Source organism: Schistocerca cancellata, chromosome 7 (assembly GCF_023864275.1).
Source record: "Schistocerca cancellata isolate TAMUIC-IGC-003103 chromosome 7, iqSchCanc2.1, whole genome shotgun sequence".
NCBI lineage: Eukaryota > Metazoa > Arthropoda > Insecta > Orthoptera > Acrididae > Schistocerca > Schistocerca cancellata.
This window is the reverse complement of record NC_064632.1, coordinates 317,650,213-317,668,481: the sequence shown is the minus strand read 5'-3', so window position 1 is coordinate 317,668,481 and position 18,269 is coordinate 317,650,213.

Here is an 18,269-nt window from a genome sequence, read left to right as displayed (position 1 = left end):
TTATTTAATATCAAGTTTCTAGCTGCACTGCAGCATTGTTTAAAATAAAATTTGATGAATGTACTAATATAGATATTTTATACCTACAGATCCAGTAAACAATAACTTAAAAAAAAAACGAAGGAGCACAAAAAGACATTTCCCTTCACAGGACTTGCATACATTATTTTCTTTTCAAGTACTTGGTAATTTCTTTTGTAGCATTAGTTTTTGTGGTGCACCACTTTAATTACATAGACATTAAGATGTGAATAGACATTTCCCTTTTCTGCATTGTTGTCTTTACTGCAATATTTTTTCTGCTTGAGATTTGTCATGTTTGCTGCTGCTGTTTGCCAGGCATAGTGCTGCTAAATTTAACTTTGTATTACTCTGTTAAGCTTTTCTTGTTGCTGCACATTGGCTCATATTAGTTGTAATTTTGCATTTTATCTGTTAATTTAGATTTACTGCTGCTTGCTTTGTAAATTGGCATTTTTTGTCCTTGTGGTTTGTGTTAATTTGTTATGTGCTGCTGCATTGCCTCGTCCATTAGTTTAGCATCTGAGCTCAGTAGATTTAAGTTAGCTTAAGAGGGGGTAGCCTATAAGACAATGAGTTATGATGAATTGGAAGAAATGCATTGTGAAGGTATACGAAAAAGGTTTGGCAAAAAAAAGGGTAGTGTACAGTGGAGAAAAACTATTTTTGACAGAGGATGTGAACTGAATACAGAAAGCAGGCTTAGATAGGATTTTTGGGAATAATGATGAACGAAGGGAGATCTCCATGCAAAATACTGCAGTAAAACAAACCCTGTCCTTTCCTTTTGTGATATCCCACTATGTGTTTGTGTACCCTTGTGTATTTGTTTTCTTCCAGTCTCTGTGTAGTTTCATAGAATTTTTTTTCTTCTAATACTAAGCTACATTCACTATGATGAGGAATACTGTTATCCTCAAATATACTTTGCATTAATAATATGGTATTTTCTTTGTAAAGATGTTTAGACATTATGTATTCTGTTTTGTTTTAATGCTCATGTGTAAAGTTGATGTTTCGAAAGTTATTCTGATCTTTTATGTATGTACTCATGTCATAATTCCTGTAACACTGATGTATATGTTATTTCTATTCTTTTGTAAAGCCTGTATTACCACAAATGTTATCTGTATTGTTATGTTTTTAATGATGTATTTTGTATCTTTGTAATTGTATTCTTATGTTATAAAATTGTAATTGACAGCAGTTCATCAAATTAAGTAACTTTTAAGTTCCATTTCACTGCACACATTTCTGTTGGTCATACTATATGGACACTATGTGAGAAATTGGGACTATTAGTGTTTGCACGTGTGTTACTAATTCAGCAAGGGACTGGATAACAGCATTGCTGGTTCTAAGGACAATTCCAAAAACTTTGTGAGTGCACAAGTGGTGGTTATGGACTTGGTATATTAACTGCAAGACTCTTCAATGGTGATTGTGCACCCACACAGTCACAACAGATGGCTGCTGGCCATCTCTACAAGGACTACAGTGGGTCTGCATCTTTGATGGCCCACCAATACCATTATCTCTACAAGAACTGCAGTGGGTCTGCACCTCTGGTGGCCCACCAATACCATACTCTCTACCAGGACTACAGTGGGTCTACTCTGTGATGACCTACTTACCAATCTTCTTCAGAACTTCGAATGACTCTGCTATGGGTTTGCTTTGTTGTGGCCTATTACCTGTCTGCATGTCAAGAGTCAGCACTGTCTTTCCGTTGGAAGGACAACACTACTTCGTCAAGATTGCATGGAAATCCACTACTTCTGTGTGCAATTTCTTTTACTAATGAAACTTTGTGAAAAAAAACTGTAATTACTATTATGATGAATGATCAGGACTATCTTTATGGACTGTGAGAAAATTTTAGCTTTTGACCAACATTGTATTAATAAGTGTGTGCATTTTATATCATTGTTACTGTAATTGTGAAAAATTTATCAAATCTGTATTGGCCAATGCCCAACACCATTTGTAAAAATTTTTTGTGGGGAGCATGGGGGCTATATAAGTAGGCTGTTTATGTTTTCTTATTGGCAACGTTACGTAGCGCTCTATATGAAAATCACTGGCTGTGCTGTGTGCAGTCTGTGGCTAGTTTGCATTGTTGTCTGCCATTGTATTGTTGGGCAGGTGGATGTTAACAGCGCATAGCGTTGGGCAGTTGGAGGTGAGCCGCCAGCAGTGGTGGATGTGGGGAGAGAGATGGCGGAAGTTTTGAAATTGAAATACTATATATATTATGATTATTAAGGTAAATACAGTGTTTGTTCTCTATTAAAATCTTTCATTTGCTAACTATCCCTATCAGTAGTTAGTGCCTTCCGTAGTTTGAATCTGTTATTTAGCTGGCAGTAGTGGCGCTCGCCGTATTGCAGTAGTTCGAGTAATGGAGATTTTTGTGAGGTAAGTTATTTGTGAAAAGTATAGTTTAATGTTACTCAGGGCCATTCTTTTGCAGGGATCTTTGATAGTCAGATTGCGTTGCGCTAAATAATATTGTGTGTCAGGTTAAGCACAGTCGTGTATAAATTTTTCTAAGGGGGCGTTTCACAGTCTGGAACTGCGCGACCGCTACGGTCGCAGGTTCGAATCCTGCCTCGGGCATGAATGTTTGTGATGTCCTTAGATTAGTTAGGTTTAAGTAGTTCTAAGTTCTAGGTGACTGATGACCTCAGAAGTTAAGTCCCATAGTGCTAAGAGCGATATTTTTTGGTCTATGTTGGGACAGAAAACCACTTCTCTTAGTTTAGCCAGGGCCCCTAGTTGAACATGCTATAACATTTGGCCCGTGCAGATAATGATCTCTGTGACAAGTGAGTTGTTCACTTTGGGCCTTAAACAAAATCTCATGCTGCCTGAAGTGGCCGTGGGAAACTTCCCTCACCACGTGGAAATTTACAAGTCATGGATTAGCTACTTCTCCAGCAGCGAAAAGAATATTAACTTCTGTTATGATTGGACCAGAGGTTGAGCAGACGAGGTGGAGGGGAGACGTGACGCTCGTGGAGCCTTGTAAGTGTCACGGAATCCTGTAGGGGTGGTTGTGTTGGTGCGCTTTTCGAGTTTACATAGTTTCAGTGAAAAGGTGAGGACAGGAGCAAAAGGACTGCGATGCAGACTCCTGTCTGGAGAGGAATTTCTGGTCTTGTCTTGAGTGGGTAGCACTTGGGTCACTCGTCTGAGCGTAGCTTCGCTCTGGCACCAGTTTTGACTGGGAAGCCTCTGTTGAAGTCTTAGTTGTATCAACAGTTCGCACGTCAATCATCTCGGACAATTCATTGTGCAGAGGACAATCTTATTCACGTCATGTCTGCCGCCTTGACGTTTGATCATCTTGTGCGCGCTGCCACGTAAGTGAGGAGAATTGGTCCATGGTATGACCGGCGAAGGTGAGTGTCACACGCTGGAATCAGCCGAGATTTCAGGGTTCCGTTAGAGAGTAGTTGCGATCCGCCAGACAGATCGCCTGCCCGCGACTTTGCGTATTTCTTGGCCGCGATAACGAATTACACGCGCCACACAATGTTACTCGGGCGGAGCTTGCGCCACGACCGTTACCAGAGACAGCGCTACGCATCGAGAAAAGGGTGCAGTATTGCTGCCGCGGTTTGTTAGGGGAAGCAGAATCACCTTCTCGCCACTTATTCTCAGGTGGACCAACGTAGTGTAACTTCTCCTTAAAATAATCCCATAAAAGTGTACTCAGAGTTAGATAATTGCGTTATCCATATTTTGAGCGAGGATTAATAAATTACCCAGAAAAACCTTAGTCTGCTAACCAAACACCACCTAGTGGAGTGATAATTACTCGTTGCCTCTATCTGTGTTGCCATCAGTTCATAATTTATTTGTCATCTCGCTTAATTTGTATTGTTTGTCCTATTTTATGAGTAATACACTCTTGTCATTTTCACAAAAGATTAAACCTGTGCTGGTGTACATTAATCACCTACCACTAATCGAGTACAATAATGACAGGACAATCATTTTTTAATTTTTCTCAGATTTCAGTTTTTATTTAACATTCTGATAAAAGTGATAGCTATCTCTGTCAGAGGGCAGATTTAATTTAGAAGACGCATGGCCAGTTAGACAAGTGGAAAGCTTAGCGGTTAAAGGTCCGCCCCTGGTAGCTGAGTGGTCAGCGTGACAGTCAATCCTAAGGGCCCGGGTTCGATTCCCGGCTGGGGCGGAGATTTTCTCCGCTCTGAGAGTGGGTGTTGTGTTGTAATCATCGTCATTTCATCCCCATCGACGCGCAAATCGTAAGACTTGCACCAGGCGAGCGGTCTATCCGACGGGAGACCCTCGTCACACGCCATTTCATTTCAGCGGTTAAAGCAAGTGCTGTCAGGGTGTAAAACTGCAGTCGCCTGTAGTCTTTCAAATCAAACTCCAAGACCAGTGTTCTCATGCAAGATTTTCAAAAGGTGAGCATAAAGTATCCACCTCACCTTGGTATTGTCAGTGTTAAAATCCTGATAATGGCAACTTTCGTTGTAAACTACAGAAGGCAGCGCAAAAACTTCTCTACGGAGGCTAGCTAGCTGCTGCTTATGAGTTATGCGAGAGATACGTGGGTGGACAAGAAGATGGGGAAACAAAACGCAAACTTTACCGTGCCTAATACGGTGCAGGAAAATCGTTGGCTTGCATAACAGCTTCCAGTCGTCTCGGAATGGATAAACACAGGTCCATTATGGCTTTCAAGAGAATCTTTTAAAATTCTTCCTGCAAAATACTGGAGAATTAAGTTTATGATGATGGAGGCGGATTGCGATCACTCATCTTCTCTCCAAAGTCGACCACATAAGCTCAGTAATAATGACACATGGTGGTCGTGATGAGCAGAGGAGAGGCGACAATTCATCCTCGTACTCACACAAAACATGTCTCGAATGATATGAGCTGTGTCAACAGGGGTTCTCTCATCTTAGAACATAGCATCACCATTGGGGAGCGAACATTGTACCATGGGAGGGCCCTGATCGGCCAAAATGCTCACGTAATCCTTGATAGTATTGCGACGTTGGTGAGTAACCTCGGGAATGTCACGATATGGCTCCCACAACCATCACGGAACCGCAGTCATTTTTTACTGTTGAGACGTAAACTCAATCATATGATGGAAATAGTGTGAAACAAGACACATCCGACCAAATGACTTTCTTCCATTGCTCCACAGTCCAGGTTCTGTTACGGACATTTGCATCATTGATCAGTGGTTATGGGATTACAGCGTGCCCTGCAGTTCGCTGTTTTAGTGCTTACAGGGTTCGCGAGTACTACATTCGTTTCCGCACTGACTTTTTCAGCTGTTGTCATCTTATTTTAGGTCGCAGTCCTCTTCAATGACAGCCCCATCCCACGATCACTCAACTTACACTTTCGTCTGCGTTGTGACTTAGCGGACGATTCTATTGCGCTTTCCCTGTATGCGGTATACAGGGTGGTCCATTGATAGTGACCGGGCCAATTATCTCACGAAATAACCATCAAACGAAAAAACTGCAGATCGAAACTCGTCTAGCTTGAAGGAGGAAGCCAGATGGCGCTATGGTTGGCCCGCTAGATGGCGCTGCCATAGGTCAAACGGATATCAACTGCGTTTTTTAAACAGGAACCCACATTTTTTATCACATATTCGTGTAATACGTAAAGAAATATGAATGTTAAGTTGAACCACTTTTTACGCTTTGTGATAGATGGCGCTGTAATCGTCACAGAGGTATAAGTACGTGGTATCACGTAACATTCCGCCAGTGCGGACGGTATTTGCTTCGTGATGCATTACCCGTGTTAAAATGGACCGCTTATCAATTGCGGAAAAGGTCGATACCGTGTTGATGTATGGCTATTGTGATCAAAATGCCGCACGGGCGTATGCTATGAATGCTGCTCGGTATCCTGGACGACACCATCCAAGTGTCCGGACCGTTCGCCGGACAGTTACGTTATTTAAGGAAACAGAAAGTGTTCAGCCACATGTGAAACGTCAACCACGACCTGCAGCAAATGATGATGCCCAAGTATGTGTTTTAGCTGCTGTCGCGGCTAATCCGCGTATAAGTAGCAGACAAACTGTGCGAGAATCGGGAATCTCAAAAATGTCGGTTTTGAGAATGCTACATCAACGTCGAATGCACCCGTACCATATTTCTATGCACCAGGAATTGCATGGCGACGGCTTTGAACGTCGTGTACAGTTCTGCCAGTGGGCACAATAAATATTCTTTGCACACGTTCTATTTAGCGACGAAGCGTCATTCACCAACAGCGCTAACGTAAACTGGCATAATATGCACTATTGAGCAACAGAAAATCCACAATGGCTGCGACATGTGGAACACCAGCGACCTTGGCGGGTTAATGTATGGTGCGGCATTATAGGAGGAAGGATAATTGGCTCTCATTTTATCGATGGCAACCTAAATGGTGCATTGTATGCATCCCTACGTAATGTTCTCCCGATGTTACTACACGATGTTTCACTGCATGACAGAATGGCGATGTATTTCCAGCATGATGGATGTCCGGCACGTAGCCCGCGTGCGGTTGAAGCGGTATTGAATAGCATATTTCATGACAAGTGGATTGGTCGTCGAAGCACCATACCATAGCCCGCACGTTCACCGGATCTGACGTCCCCGGATTTCCTTCTGTGGGGAAAGTTGAAGGATATTTGCTGTCGTGATCCACCGACAACGCCTGACAACATGTGTCAGTGCATTGTCAATGCATGTGCGAACATTACGGAAGGCGAACTACTCGCTGTTGAAAGGAATGTCGATACACGTATTGCCAAATGCATTAAGGTTGACGGACATCATTGTGAGCATTTATTGCGTTAATGTGGTATTTACAAGTAATCACGCTGTAAAACCATGCGTTCTCAGAAATGATAAGTTCACAAGGGTACATGTATCACATTGGAACAACCGAAATACAATGTTCAAACGTACCTACGTTCTGTATTTTAATTTAAAAAACCTTCCTGCTACCAGCTGTTCGTCTAACATTTTGAGCCATATGCATGTGACTACTAAAGCTCCATCTATCACAAAGCGAAAAAAGTGGTGCAACTAAAACCTTCATATTTCTTTACGTAATACACGAATATGTAATAAAAATGGGGGTTCCTGTTTCAAACAACGCAGTTGATATCCGTTTGACCTATGGCAGCGTCATCTAGCCGGCCAACCATGGCGCCATCTGGTTTCCCCCTTCAAGTTAGACAACTTTCGTTCTTTGTAGTTTTTTCGTTTGACGCTTATTTCGTGAGATATTTCGGTCACGATCGATGGACCATCTTCGTTCGGTGCTTCTTGAAACACAAAACACTTAGGCTCCCTTGCTTACGGAAGCACCCACCATACGAGCACCAACAGCTTGGCCACGTTCGAAGCCTGTTAGCTCCTACGTAACGCACCCTGAACTACAAAGATCACTGGTCTGAGTACGACCGACATTGCAACCTATTGAAGACTTTGGAGATATGGCGTTTGTGGTCAAATAGAACACCAAAACCAGTAGACTTGGTTAGCATTTGTATTCATGTTCAAGCTTGCGTTTCTCGCAGTGTTTCTATATTTTTGTCCAACAGCTGTACTCTTGTGCAGAGACTTTAACTGTGCCTTTCTCCACGGCTATCGTTGTCCTCACATCTACCGCGACGTCTGAGCAGATTAGGGCGAAGTTAATTTGTGCTCACCCGCATTTTACCATCCGACCCGTCATATGTCTTTTCTTTGTCATTTAACCGCTGACATCCTTTTCTGAACTTGTTGACGAAGACTCTAACACATTTATAACAACCACTATAATGACACTACCGTCAAAGGAGCGTAAAATAAGATAACTGATCGCAGAGCGTAAAAACAGCCAACAGTGACGTTTGATAATCATTAAGATAGAGATTCCCTCTGCCTCAGAGTGGATAACTGCTTTTGACTTTCTGCCAGACTCATCCAGTTTCTATTCAGTGCTTTCACCACTCACAGTTTCCTTATCCACCTGCTTCTATACTGTATCGGCTGAGCGTATTCACTATTGTCTGCCGAATTGTGATAATAGCACAATTTCAACCAAGAACTGACTAGGCAGGCTTTTTACCTTATCCTTCAATTGTAGATTCAGCCGTTGTACGTGCAGTAATACCTACACTAAGCAGAAAAAGAAGAATACACGGAACTGTCAGACCACAACATTTTAGCTTAAAGTAAGACAGTGTCTCATTAGATTTACTACGCAGGTATGCTTTTCACTTGTAAAATTGGCCCCGCTGCTAGCAGGCAATCCCCGACCAGATGGCGTCTGAATGCAACTATGGGGGCGTTATCGACAATAATCGCGCAATTTCACCAGATTTACGGCACATGAAACGGCGCTCGCGTCGTCTTTACGAGCCATTCAAATCGGGCGGAAAAGACACTGCTCGCATGTTGATACTAAACTCATCAATGGAGTCATAAAAATAACTGTTACGCATATTGTTTCGTCGATACTTTAGTGTCACTTTGTTTACTGTTTGTACAGAAATACTGAAAACATCGTAGATGTTCATCTACATATACATACATAATCCACAAACCACCGTACGGAAAATATCAAGAGGGAGGGGGCACCCTACACCACTATTAGTCGTTTCCTTTCCTTTTCCAACGGCCTTACCTTAGCTTCGCGATCCTTACACGAAATGTATGTTAGCGGCAGTAGGATCGTTTAGCAGTCGGCTTCAAACGCTGGTTCTCTAAATTTTCTCAGTAGTGTAATGCGAAAAGAACGTCTCCTTCCCTCCAGGGATTCTCATTTGCCCACAGCAGCGCCGCATTCTGCCTGTTTACGTACCTCTGTATTTCAATACGCATTCCTATACCAGTTTCTTTTGCGCTTCAGTCTGTAATATATTTATGAATACATTAATCAGAACGGTTTTAGAAAGCAACGCTTTTCTGAAACTCAGCTCGCCGATTTCTCACATGATATTACTGCGAACAATGGATGAAAAGCAACAGGCATATCCCATGTTTCTAGGTTTCCGAAAATCATTTGACATGATGTCCCTCTACAGATTGTTAGAGAAGCATCTCCGTAACACTTGCGTGTTGTTCGACATACCGGTAACAAAACTATCACCCCACCTTTGTACTGCTTCGATGTATTTCACTAATCCGACCTATTGCGGATCCCAAACACTCGAGGGATACTCGAGAACAGGTCGCACTAGTGTCCAGCACGGTCTCCATTACTGTCGAACCACACTTTCCTAAAATTGTTCTAATAAACCAACGTCGACAATTCGCCTTCCATGCCACAGTCCTCATATCATCGTTCTATTTCATATCGCTTTGCAACGTTTCGCCCAGATATTCGAAAGACGTGACCGTGTCAATCAGAACACCACTAATGCCGTATCCAAACATTACGGACTTGTTTTTCATACTCATCCGTATTAACAAACATTTTTCTACATTTAGAGCGAGTTGTTATACATAAGAACAATTATAAATTTTGTCCAAGTCACCTTGTATCATCGACCAGTCACTCATCTTCTACACCTTACACCTACACCACCTACACACCTACGCACCTACACCACAGCACAATCAGCAAACAACCGCAGATTTCTGCCCACCCTGTCCATCAGACCATTGAGTACATAGAAAATACTAGCGGTCGTGTCACAGTTTTCTGGGGCTCTCCTTACGATACCCTTGTCTCTGATGAGCACTCGCCGTCGAGGACAACATACTGGGTTCAATAACTTAAGAAGTCTTCGCGCCTCTCACGTCTCCGGGAACCTATTCCGTATGATTGTATCTTCTTTAACAATCTGTGGAGGGGCATCGGGTCAAGTGATTTTCGGAAACCTTGAAATATGGAACCTGCCAGTCGCTCTTCATCCAATTTCCCAGTAATATGATATGAGAAATGGGCGAGCTGAGTTTCACAAGGGCGATGCTTTGTAAAACCGTTTTGAGTAATGGATTCGTAAGTATATTATATTTGCACTCAGAATATGTTCTAGATTTCCGCAGAAAAGCGATATTTGTCTGTGGTTTTGTGGGTCCGTTCTTTTATCTTTCTTGTACACGGCAGTCATCTGGGCATTCTTTCAGTCACTTGGAACTTTATACTGGGCGAAAGATTCACGGTAAATGCAAGCTGCGTAAGGGGTCAGTGCCGCAGAGTGCTAAGCCGAAATAGCATTCCATCCAAACCTGGCGACTTATTTGTTTTCAACACTTGCAGCTGTTTCTCTGCGTCAGCGACGCTTATTACTATGCCATCCATACGGGACTCTGAGCGATGGTCTGGTTGGTTTGTGCGATTCTCCTCCATGAACGTATTTTAATCGCGGAATTTAAAACTTCGTCTTTCGTTTTACTCTCTTCAGTGCCACACCAGACTGGTTAACGATTGATTGGAAGGAAGCCTTAGACCCGTTTAGAGATTATACATAGCACCAGAATTTTGTCGGATTCTCGGCCAAATGTTTTCATAAGGTATGACAGTGGTAGTTGTCGATGCTTCGCGCATAGATCTTTTCACAGACGCACGAATTTGTAATAACCTTTGCCTGTTATTATTTGCGCGTTCTCTTTCAACCGAGGGTGTAACAGCCTTTCCTTCCTCCACATTTTCTGAATTTCGTTGCTAAAACCACGATGACACTTTCCGTACTTAACCCACTCACTAAGGACATATTTGACCAGACCATAATTTACGATCAGCTTGAACATTGCCCATAATTCCACAGTGCCTATCATACTGGAAGTAAATGATGCATTTCGTTGTCTAAGTGAGATGCTAACAACTGCTAATCTGCTCTTTCTGGCAGCCTTGACTGATTTATTAACATTCGTAACCATACACAGTGGGATGACATCATGATAACTAACCCTCGTCTCTATACTGACTCCGTCGATAATGTCTGTCCTGAATGATATTTTCACTCTGCAGCGGAGTGTGCGCTGATATGAAACTTCCTGGCAATTTTAAAACTGTGTGCCGGACCGAAACTCGAACTCGGGACCGTCGAGTCTCTGTCCGGCACACAGTTTTAAAACTGCCAGGAAGTTTCAATTTCTGTCCTGTTTGTGGCTACAGCGTCTAAAATATTTCCATTGAGTGTGGGCTGCATTCCTCAAGGGAGGCCTGTGACCGGATGGAGGATTTCTTGGTTGCTAGGACGAATGGAGAGCCATCTACAGATGCAGAAGTAGCTTCAATGGTGCCCAAGTGAAGTGTATTGGAGCTCTCGCTGTTGATGTTGTATATTAATGGCAACACAATATTTATTCTACCCTCACACTTGATGCAACTATCTACAAACAATACTGCATCTGAAAAACTGCACAAATACTCATCTGATCTTGGTAAGATTTAACAATGGTATGAATATTGGCAACTTGAATTAAATGTTCAGAAGTGTAAATTTATACCGTTTACAAGAAGGAAATATGACGATAGTATTAATAAGTTACATTTGGAATTAACCAACTCATATAAATACCTAAGTGTAACAAGTTATAGTGATATCAAATAGTACGATCATAAAGACTCAATTGTAGGTCAAGCAGATGGCACAGTTCAGTTCATTGCTAGAAGTAGAATACTAGGTAAATGCAATCAGTGTACAAAGTGCTTAGAAAGCACTCGCGAGATATTTCTTAGGACTTACTCAAATGTGTGGGACCCAAACAAAATAAGGCTGACATACAGAACGTATACAAAGAAGGATAGCAGGAACTGTCACAGGTTTGTCTGACACGAGATGGAGTTGCTGAAAGACCTGAACTGGTAAACACTTGAAGATAGACACAAACCATCCCATGAAAACATTGTTAGCAAGTAATCAGAATCAGCTTTAAATGAGAAATTTAGAAATATATTATAAATACCTACGACTCGTCTCTGCAGAGATTGTGAAGCTTACGCTAATTACACTGCACATAGAGATGTTTCAGTAATCATTACTCTCTGGTCTTTGTATGTGAGTGGAGTGGAGAGAAGCCCTAATAATTAGTACAGCTTATTAAACACTGTATTCATGCAAGTTAATACTGAACATTGATCTTTTCTTTACCAGTAATTTTCTCTCACCCAAATATTGATGTTTAGTAAACCGTTTAGGTACGTACTGATGTCTCTGAACAGTTTGTTCTACAACTTGCATTATTGTTTTCTAGTAACTTTCCTTAATGCAAGCACTGAAATTTTAGTATTTGTTCAGACAAGTTTTACCTTTTTAAGTAGTTTGTTTTAAATCAAAGATTAACATTGTTGTAATTTACTGTAAAGTAGACATTTGTGTGATTCTAGAATGAAATTTTCACTCTACAGCGGAGTGTGCGCTGATATGAGACATTCTGGTAGATTAAAACTGTGTTCCATACCGAGACTCGAACTTGGGACCTTTGCCTTTGCTGTGGTAAAGCACTTGCCTGCGAAAAGCAGAGGTCCCGAGTTCGAGTCTCGGTCCAGCACACAGTTTTAATCTGCCACAACGTTTCATTTTGTGATTCTTTAATATTTGATACCAAACAGGGTTAATGTCTTTTGTAATTGTTTCAATGGAAAGCTCAATGTTCTCAGTTAACTTGTATGAATACAATGTTTAATGAATGCAATTAAAATTTGTTGGGCCGCGAATTATGTTCAGTATCCTGTTGTCCCAGTCCTCTGATCCAAAGGTAACCAAGCACGGAAGCCATGTACGAAAATGGTAGCAGAGCTTGGTTTTGATCCACAGATCCGTGAGTTATAGGCCCAGTATGTTTCCTGAAGGGGACCGATCCAACCAGTACTCTCCGCCATCGTTAAGTCACCCTTATTCTCCTGACCTCATTCTAAGCGTCTTCCTATCCAAGTCCCTTCCCACCGTCTTCACAGACAGGGCATTGTGTCCGCACCCAATGTCCAGAGATAATCGCTTCCAGAGCATGACGCTAGGTATCAAAAAATCTTCAAATGCGTGTGAAATCTTATGGGACTTAACTGCAGGTCATCAGTCCCTAAGCTTACACACTACTTAACCTAAATTATCCTAAGGACAAACACACACACCCATGCCCGAGGGAGGACTCGAACCTCCGCCGGGACCAGCCGCGCAGTCCATGACTGCAGCGCCCCTGACGCTAGGTATCCAAATGGGGCACGGCTCAGTGCAAACGCGCGTACCATGGCCAGCTGTGCTAGATTTATCGGTTAGTGGTCCCACAGATTTTCGTGCTGGTTTAAATCTGGAGAGTTTGGTGTCCAGTTAAATATGGTAAGCGCAACTTGGCACTCTTCAAACTGCACACGTACATTGTGAACTGTGTGACATGTTTCATTGTGCTACTGGCACATACTATCATGCTGAGGAAAAACAAATTCTATATAGTGATAGACATGATACCTAAGGATAGATGCACACTTGTGGTCCTCTATTATGCCTTCCAAGACGACACGTTCACCTATACAATGCTTCTGGTCTTGATCCTTCCGACTATTGTTAGTGTGAGCATGTGGGGTTGATCTGCCATTCTGTTATTCTCCGCAACGGATTAATCTGAGATGTACCCTTTACCCTGTGGCTCCTGCAAGATGCAATTTCAACCCCCACACTACTACAGAAGTCAGACAGACGCTCCTAAAGTTCTGAAGAGAAATGCCTTAAAAACTTCCAGTAATAAATACCTTTTGGAGTCGTCCGCTGTAAGGAAATGACACAAAAATTCACAAAATTTCTTACATAACTAATGGGATACTTGGGTACTGGAGTAGTGATGGTTAGTGTAAGAAAAACATGAAACTAACGAAAATTATTATTCATTTAGCAAAAATTCTGAGAAATCACAATGGCACTTTTAGTTATGAATTGAACAAGTTATATCCTGGTTCTTTTCGGAATGTGAAGTTACCTCTCAAGGATAGGATTCGCTAATGAAATTTCTATACTAAGTTTAAGATTGTTACTGACTTGGCAGAATGGCTGAGAGGCACGCCTACTCAACTTGAATAATAATCCTTTAGAATGTTGCTAGGTACGGTCGAGGCTGTCGTGTGTGAAATGCAGTCAAGTGTACTGTTGTGGAGGAAATATGAGGCTCGCAATAGCTGTAGCGCTCAATACCGTAAGCTGCGATGACTGCTGACTGCGCCGCTCGCTGCTGACAAATAAGATAACTCTCGTTCTGTCTGGATTGACCTTCGCCAATCAAACTCTCTCTATGACTTGTTGAAGTCAAGGATTCCCATTCGCCCCTAGTCTAACTATTGGCGTGGTACATCGGTCAGATAACCAGTCCACCGTTATGCCACTCAAAAATTCGCTCGCAAGCGTTTAACTATAACTCTGTCCGTTCACACCATACAATTAGTGTGTCGGCCAACACAGTGAACAACGCTTAATCGCAAGGACTCAATACAGAGTCGCTCTTTGATTCGCTCTCGACAGAGGTGCTCTCCCAGTGAAGTACTGAGGAGGGACTTGTTCCTCGTTCCAAGAGCGACAATGGAACGGCGCCTCTCCATGCCAGACGTGAAGGGGTATATCTTTTGGTCTCTTCCATTACTCCTTCAGCTCAAGGCGTCAGAAATATCGTCTGCCAATCACCATTGCTCTTCTAAAATGGGAGAATGACGTTTCGTTTACGGTGACCAATCCAGAAATCTTTAGTATCGGCGTTTGCCGTTTGCTGTCTCCCTGTGAAAATCTCTGACACTGCGTGCTGTGTGTAAAGAATGCGTAGGTTGGACACTCCCACACAATTTAACGGAATTTGCTTTTAAGCCAAGATCGGTGTCGTCCCCCCTATCACTCGGGCACACACTGTCTGTTCCACGGGCGGCCGAGGTTGACTCGTCTTCTGAAGGGACCGGCCTCCTGGTGTGTGGTCTCCCTCTCTCGAACTAAAAGCTCCTGTGACCGTCGTGTCTGGAATGTATGTGTGTATGCCAGCCTCGAGTATATCAACCCCGGTGAGGTTATTGGCATATCCTATACATGAGTTCATACACTATTGGCTTTATCTTATCGAGTTCAGGTTCGAATGTAGCGTCTTGATGTGCGGAATATGATTGTGAGGGCGGAATATGTAAGCAATGAAGGTCGGGAGACAACAACATATCTCCCTCCTTCTGACAAAATTTTTGAGTGGGGTTTATCAATGCTGGGGAAAACATTGACAAAGTCAGGCAAAAATTGTTCTTTTAGATTTTCCAATAAACTTTTCTCAGCCATTCTTAACATTTTTTTTCTAATGATTTCTTTATAGCTATTGTTTCTATTTTTTAATTCTACTATTTATGTTTTGTTGTTAGGCAAATATAGACTTTACAACGGTCATTATTCTTTGTCATTGCCAGTATGTGTCTCTGTTTTTCTTTTTCATTTCCAAAAATTGTTCCTATAATATTAATTTTTCTGAAGTCGTTAGTGTACAGTGTATCATGTTTTAGTGTGGTTAAATCTTTTCTTTAGTTAAGCTTCGCGTAAATGTTCGCAAAAGCTCTATTGTGTTACTTTGTTTCATTTATTTAGTCATTATCTTTTTCTTTGTGTGTCACTGTTTTTTTTCCTTTTTTTGTAAGAATGAAGGATTGTTTCCTCTTAATTCTATCCTCGGTATTAATAGTATTACCCCAGTAAGGTGTTTTTGAATGTTACTTAAAGAAGAAAATTCCTGCATAAATCCTTTTCTAATTTTACCTATAAAAGTAATAAATAGACTTTCCATGAGTTTGTGAGATTATATAACTACATTAACTAAGTTTCTTTACAAATGGTTTAAGATATATATAAATTGTGGACTTTACATGCATAATAAAAATAATTACTTTTACAAGAAAGGAAAAAGGTACTTTTACAAATATATCGTTTTATTAACTCTACATTTGTGTTTTACGAGTTTTTCCCTTTTTTGCTGCGTTAGTTTCTGTGCTTGATGATCCCCACTGAAATACTGGAAGGCGTCGACTCATTTGTATGGGTGTCACAAATCATGAGAGAAGCACTCTAGCATGCGATGCCGGGGCTTACTTGTTGACATTGTCATCATGGAGTGGTACTTTTAACCGATGATGATGACTGTGGTTTACTGCATAAACAGTGATTTCTTGGTACTCCTTTGCTGTCACACCTGGGACGGTATGGTAGTTTGATGATATGGTAGGGAGAATACAGTTCATTTTGCTGAATCTATTTCTAGATAATGTTGGTTGGTACTGCTTAATATTCCGTTTGCCGTATGCTTGCATTTGTTTGACTACTGAAGGTTTATTTTTGGAGAGGTGGTTGTAGTAGTTGCTATGCCTCAAAGTTCATGGAAAGACGTTTGTAGCGATTTGCTTTGTAGGATAGGAAAGAAAGGTATCTTGCTGTCTTTTGCCCTTCTTCATCTTACATCTTCTGTGCTTCTCTTCTTTCTTGCATTCTTCTGTTCTTCTTGGGCTAGGAATATATGAATTTTAGCGTAGGAGTGATATAGGATTTGTAGGATCTGACTGCTTTTCCAACTGTTAGTTGATGAGTTCCTAGATCTTAGTAATTTTTTGTACCTTTACTGTCGTTTCATCATATTATGATTCTCCCCATGCTCTTCTGTTGTGTAGCAGTGTCGTGACATATGAAAATTCTGTGCTGCGCATTGTCCTCCTGAAGTCCAACCTGGTTGCAACCTGCACTTCCTGTGCGGCGTTGGTCTTCATGTTGTTGTTATTGCCCTAAGTGCTTTCTCAACATGTCTGTATCCTCTCCGTCGCTATCTCGAAGCATCTGGTGTTAAGGGAGTTGGTGATTGGTGTTGGTGGTGATGTCCCTCTGACATGTAGAAATATTTACAATTTTTGTTTTACATATATATGTTATTTACAAAAAAAATCTCTGATTTCATATAATGCAAAAATTTTCTGATAGTGGCAAAAATTATTTATATATATGATTTATTTTCTTTATTCTAATTATGTCCTAGCACTTCTTCATTCTTTTAAATGTTGTGTACCATTCATTGTTTGTGTGCATGTTGTTGTGTACTTGATATTACAAGAGATTGTGTATTATGTCTCTTTTTCTTTTAATTAATGTGTTATTTTGTTGACTATTAATTTATTTTTTGATTTAGTGGTTAGTATAAGATAGGGTGGACGTTAGTTTGTTTAACCTCTTCCGCGTTTTTCAATTCAATCTTTACGTTTTGCAGTGTTCGGTGGCCTAACTTCTACATCTGGTTTCTCTTTGCTGTGTTGTTCTTGTCTCTGTGGACCATAATTTCCTCTGTAATTATTCGCGCCCTCGTCTAGCCAGTTGCTTTTTCTAACATCGTGACCTCTTTCAAAGTACCCTTGACCTTTGGCATTTTGATTCCTAAATCCATATCCGCCACTGTATGAGTGTCCATTACCGTTCCTAATTCGGTTCCAATTATTCTGTTTATCGTTTCTATGCCAATTGTCTCCACTGTGCCCCTGTCCTTGTCTGTTAAATTGCCTGAAATTATTGGTGTTAGGATTACAATTATTACTACGGGAATATTCGTTCCTAGTCCTCTCCTTTTGCTGTTCCCTTTCCTTTCTTTTTTCTTTCACCTCGTCTTCTTTAAACATAAATTCAAGTTCCCTTAAAACCTCTTTGAATTCTTCGGTATTTTCATTTTTTCCTACTGTCGCCTGTTGATACTTTACCGGTAATTTCATTCTACATAGACGTATCAGTTCTCCGTTACTGTATGGTTTGTCTAGGCATTGTATCAGAGAATTTTACCACGCTTTTCTCTCCTGACTTTTCATATGGTGTCATCTGAAGTAACTCGTATTTAATTTTGTTTTGCGCCTCCTTCGACCAATATATTTCGAGAAATGCTGTTCTGAACTATAGGTAAGACGTACAGGTAGCCGCGATCTTTTGCATCACCTGTCCCTGACATGTGTGCACAAATGAAGTCAAATTTTTGAGCTACGCTCCAGTGGTTTGGTAAGACTACTTGAAACTGGTCGATGAATGTGCGTGCATGCAAGCTACCGCCTTCTTCCTGGAAATGATGAAATTTTCTAACTGTAAGGAAGTGGTCTGTATCACACCTACTCATAAATCCGGTTTGTGGCTGATTCATGGACTCAAATAATCTGCCACTGCTTGCGTCGTCGTGTTTATTCTCGGGTAATGTACTGCCTATCTATCTATTCTCAATTTCCTGACTCATATCCACGTCATATCGTATCATTGGTGAACAAAAGTCTTGTTCGTGTGT